Here is a 5,504-nt window from a genome sequence, read left to right as displayed (position 1 = left end):
TTTTTTATGTGCATTGTTCCACAGAACATTGCTCATGTCTCTACTTCGACTATCATAAGTTATTTTGCTCCCAAAATAGCAAAACATATCTACTACCTTCAGTGTCTCATTTCTTAATCTAATTCCCTCAGCATCACTGGATTTAATTCGACTACATTCCATTATCCTCGTTTTGATTTCGTTGATGTTCATCTTATATCCTCCTTTCAAGACACTGTCCATTCCGTTCAACTGCTCTTCCAGGTCCTTTGTTGTCTCTCACAGAATTACAATGTCATCGGCGAACCTCAAAATCCATGGAGAAGAAATAAAAACTTTAATTCCAACTCCGAATTTTTCTTCTGTTTCCTTTACTGCTTGCTCGATATACAGATTGGATAACATCGGGGATAGGTACAATCCTATCTCATTCCCTTCCCAACCACTGCTTCCCTTTCATGCCCATCAACTCTTCTAACTACCATCTGCTTTCTGCAAAAATTGTAAATAGCCTTTCGCTCCCTGTATTTTACCCCTGCCACCTTCAAGATTTGAAAGAGTGTATTTCAGTCAATATTGTGAAAAGTTTTCTCTAAGTCTACAAATGCTAGTAACGTAGGTTTGCTTTTCCTTAATCTGTCTTCTAAGATCAGTCGCAGGATCAGTATTGCCTCACGTGTTCCATCATTTCTACGGAATCCAAACTGATCTTCCCTGAGGTCGGCTTCTATCGGGTTTTCCATTCGTCTGTAAAGAATTCGTATTAGTATTTTGCAGCCGTGTCTTATTAAACAGATAGTTCGTTAATTTTCACATCTGTCAACACCTGCTTTCTTTGGGATTGGAATTATATTCTTCTTGAAGTGTGAGGGTGTTTCACCTGTCTCATACATCCTGCTCACCAGCTGGTAGAGTTTTCTAAGGGCTGGCTCTCCCAAGGCTATCAGTAGTTCTAATGGAATGTTGTCGACTCCCGGGGCCTTGTTTCGACTTAGATCTTTCAGTGCTCTTTCAAACTCTTCACGCGACATCATATCTCCCATTTCATCTTCGTCTACATGCTCTTCCATTTCCATAATATTGTCCTCAAGTATATCGCCATTGTATAGACCCTCTGTGTGTTACTTCCATCTTTCTGCCTTCCCTTCTTTGCCTAGAACTGGCTGTCAATCTGAGCCCTTAATGCTCATACAAGTGGTTCTCTTTTCTCCAAAGGTCTCTTTAATTTTCCTGTAGGCAGTATCTATCCTAACCCTCGTGATATATGCCTCTACATCCTTGCATCTGTCCTCTAGCCATCCCTGCTTAGCCATTTTTCACTTAAAGTCGATCCCATTTCTGAGACGTTTGTATTACTTTTTGCCTGCTTCATTGACTGCATTTTTATATTTTCTCCTTTCATCAATTAAATTCAATATTTCTTCTGTTACCCAAGGATTTCTACTACAACTCGTCTTTTTACCCACTTGATCCTCTGCTGCCTTCACTATGTCATCTCTCAAAGCTGCTCATTCTTCATCTACTGTATTTTTGCCCCATCTTGTCAATCATTCCCTAATGCTCTCCCTGAAACTCTCCACAACCTCTGGTTCTGTCAGTTTATCAAGTTTCCATCTCCTTAAATACCCACGTTTTTGGAGTTTGCCGGCTGTTGTGGCCGTGCGGTTCTAGGCACTTCAGTCTGGAACTACGTGACCGCTACGGTCGCAGGTTCGAATCCTGCCTAGGCCATGGATGTGTGTGATGTCCTTAGGTTAGTTTAAGTAGTTCTAAGTTCTAGGGGACTGATGACCACAGATGTTAAGTCCCATAGTGCTTAGAGCCGTTTGAATCATTTTGCAGTTTCTTCAGTTTTAATCTACCTGAAAGATGATGTGTGTTCAAATTTCGAAGCAGTCATGTACGAGTAGTGCTGGTAGCGCCATTACGAGGATGCAAATCAGGTTTGCTATAAATACACGCTGTAACAGTCGTGAGCGTTAGATACGTTTAAGGTTGGACGTGGTGAGTTGTTTTCAGTCAAGAATGCCTTTAAGGCGACAAAGACGCTGTTAACAACACATCACCGAGTTTGAAGAGGCCAGCTTCGAGAAGCTGGATGTTTCTTTTGCGATACTGCAGAGAGACTTGGCAAGAATGTAGTCATTGTACATGACTGCTGGCAGCAGTGCTCACGAGAATGTACGGTCGCACGAAGACCGGGCTCCGGACATCCATGTGGCACTACCGAGAGGCAAGACCATCGTGTTCGGCGTATGTCTCTGGCGTATCGTACTGCATCCACAGCAGCAGTCTGGGCAGCAGTGGGCACCATAGTGACACAACGAACTGTTACAAATCGGTTACTTAAGGGATATCTCGGAGCCAGACGCGCTGTAGACTGCATTCCGCCTACCCCTAACCACCACCATTTGCAACTTCAGTGGTATCAAACGAGAGCTCATTGGAGGGCAGGGTGGAGGTCTGTTGTGTTTTCTGATGAAAGCTGGTTCTGCCTCGGTGCGAGTGATGGCCCTGAATTGGCTACAAAAAAGCCAGTAGAGGGCCGTTAACCAACCTGTCTGTGTGCTAGGCACACTGCACCTACACCTGGAGTTATGGTCTTCAGCGCGATTTCATATGACAGCAGGAGCACTCTCACGGCTATCTGGTAAATCGACCTGTTGTGCTAATGAACAACATTCCAGAGGCCCCCAGATTGAGATTTTCACTCTGCAGCGGAGTTGCTGATATGAAACTTCCTGGCAGATCAAATCTGTGTTCCGGACCGAGACTCGAACTCGGGACCTTTGCCTTTCGCGGGCAAGTGCTCTACCAACTGAGCTACCCAAGCACGACTCACGCCCCGTCCTCCCCGAGTTCTAGTCTCGGTCCGGCACACAGTTTTAATCTGACAGGAAGTTTCATTCCAGAGGCTGTTTGCCAAGAGGATAATGCTTACCCATATACCGCTGTTGTTCTCCTGCATGCTGTACAAAGTGTGAACTTGTTGCCTTGGCCTGCTCAGTCAGATCTGTCTCCAATCGAGCACGTATGGGACATAATCAGCCTACAACTCCAATGTCATCCACAAACAGCATTAACCGTACCTTTATTGACCGACCAAGTGTAACAGGTATGGAACTCCATCCGACAAACTGAAATCCAGTACCTGCACAACACAATGCATGCACGTTTGTATGTTGGCCTTCAACATTCTGGCCGTTACAATGGGTATTAATGTACAAGTGTTTCACATTTGCAATGACATATGTCGCGCTTATATTAGCCTGTAATCTTGCAACGTTAATCAGTGAAATATTTTGCCTAGACAAATGTTGTACCAATATTTCATTACTCTATGTTAATTATTTTTTGGTATTTCAACTTTTTACCGTCACTGTATTATTAATCGTAAACCGAAGCGCCAAGGAAACTGGTATAGGCGTCAGTATTCAAATACAGATACACTCCTGGAAATTGAAATAAGAACACCATGAATTCATTGTCCCAGGAAGGGGAAACTTTATTGACACATTCCTGGGGTCAGATACATCACATGATCACACTGACAGAACCACAGGCACATAGACACAGGCAACAGAGGATGTACAATGTCGGCACTAGTACAGTGTATATCCACCTTTCGCAGCAGTGCAGGCTGCTATTCTCCCATGGAGACGATCGTAGAGATGCTGGATGTAGTCCTGTGGAACGGCTTGCCATGCCATTTCCACCTGGCGCCTCAGTTGGACCAGCGTTCGTGCTGGACGTGCAGACCGCGTGAGACGACGCTTCATCCAGTCCCAAACATGCTCAATGGGGGACAGATCCGGAGATCTTGCTGGCCAGGGTAGTTGACTTACACCTTCTAGAGCACGTTGGGTGGCACGGGATACATGTGGACGTGCATTGTCCTGTTGGAACAGCAAGTTCCCTTGCCGGTCTAGGAATGGTAGAACGATGGGTTCGATGACGGTTTGGATGTACCGTGCACTATTCAGTGTCTCCTCGACGTTCACCAGAGGTGTACGGCCAGAGTAGGAGATCGCTCCCCACACCATGATGCCGGGTGTTGACCCTGTGTGCCTCGGTCGTATGCAGTCCTGATTGTGGTGCTCATCTGCACGGCGCCAAACACGCATACGACCATCATTCGTCCCTCCATTCACGCCTGTCGCGACACCACTGGAGGCGGGCTGCACGATGTTGGGGCGTGAGCGGAAGACGGCCTAACGGTGTGCGGGACCGTAGCCCAGCTTCATGGAGACGGTTGCGAATGGTCCTCGCCGATACCCCAGGAGCAACAGTGTCCCTAATTTGCTGGGAAGTGGCGGTGCGGTCCCCTACGGCACTGCGTAGGATCCCACGGTCTTGGCGTGCATCCGTGCGTCGCTGCGGTCCGGTCCCAGGTCGACGGGCACGTGCACCTTCCGCCGACCACTGGCGACAACATCGATGTACTGTGGAGACCTCACGCCCCACGTGTTGAGCAATTCGGCGGTACGTCCACCCGGCCTCCCGCATGCCCACTATACGCCCTCGCTCGAAGTCCGTCAACTGCACATACGGTTCACGTCCACGCTGTCGCGGCATGCTACCAGTGTTAAAGACTGCGATGGAGCTCCGTATGCCACGGCAAACTGGCTGACACTGACGGCGGCGGTGCACAAATGCTGCGCAGCTAGCTCCATTCCACGGCCAACACCGTGGTTCCTGGTGTGTCCGCTGTGCCGTGCGTGTGATCATTGCTTGTACAGCCCTCTCGCAGTGTCCGGAGAAAGTATGGTGGGTCTGACACACCGATGTCAATGTGTTCTTTTTTCCATTTCCAGGAGTGTATATGTAAGCAAGCAGAGTACGGCGCTGCGGTCGGCAACGCCTACAAAAGACAACAATTGCAGTAGTTAGATCGGCTACTGCTGCTAGAATTGTATTGTAATTGTGTTGTGCTGTATGGTATTGAACTGCGGACCTATAAACGACGGAGAGGCTTCGTCCCCGCTGTAGCCCTCAGTGGATCACAACCCCACTACAGGCTACAGCAGTCCACTCACCCCACCAACGCCCCACACCGAACCCAGGGCTATCGTGCGGTTCTTTGCATTGCAAGAAGGAAGCCAAGTCATTGGGTTCCATCTAATTACACTTCCCCGTCCTCCCTCATAGCCAACCACGCTTTCTCCCAGCAAAATATCAACCTCAACAAGAATATAGCATACAAGGTGGCAACACAATATACTGCAAAGTCTGCCATGCTGATGCACTTATCTGTTAATTCCTACATAGAATATTACCCAACATAATGAGTTCTCCTCCCGTTGACTTTGTATGCACAAACGATAGTTTCAAACAGTCTGAACTAGTTTATCTGCACGAAACAAGCAATTGTTTGCCTGAAGGGCACTGAAATTTGTAGCAGATGAGAAATTTCGTGGTACAATTAAACTTCATTTGCTGTTTAAAAGCATTCAGATGTGCTTCTTCCTGTAACCCAGTAAATGGAAAATAATTTTTTACCGTTATAAACCATATTGCAGAATGAC

At 47.1% G+C, this 5,504-nt stretch overlaps 1 non-coding gene across 1 annotated transcript; it reads right to left on the bottom strand.

Annotated features, from left to right (window-relative positions):
* Positions 1-2,737: 2,737 nt before the first annotated feature.
* Trnas-cga (transfer RNA serine (anticodon CGA)) lies at positions 2,738-2,812 on the bottom strand. Its single transcript has one exon. It is a non-coding gene; the product is annotated as a tRNA-Ser (tRNA).
* Between the last annotated feature and the right edge of the window lie 2,692 nt (positions 2,813-5,504).

The sequence above is a fragment of the Schistocerca gregaria genome, chromosome X (genome assembly GCF_023897955.1).
Source record: "Schistocerca gregaria isolate iqSchGreg1 chromosome X, iqSchGreg1.2, whole genome shotgun sequence".
In the NCBI taxonomy this organism is placed as follows: domain Eukaryota; kingdom Metazoa; phylum Arthropoda; class Insecta; order Orthoptera; family Acrididae; genus Schistocerca; species Schistocerca gregaria.
This window is presented reverse-complemented; position numbering and strand designations above follow the sequence as displayed.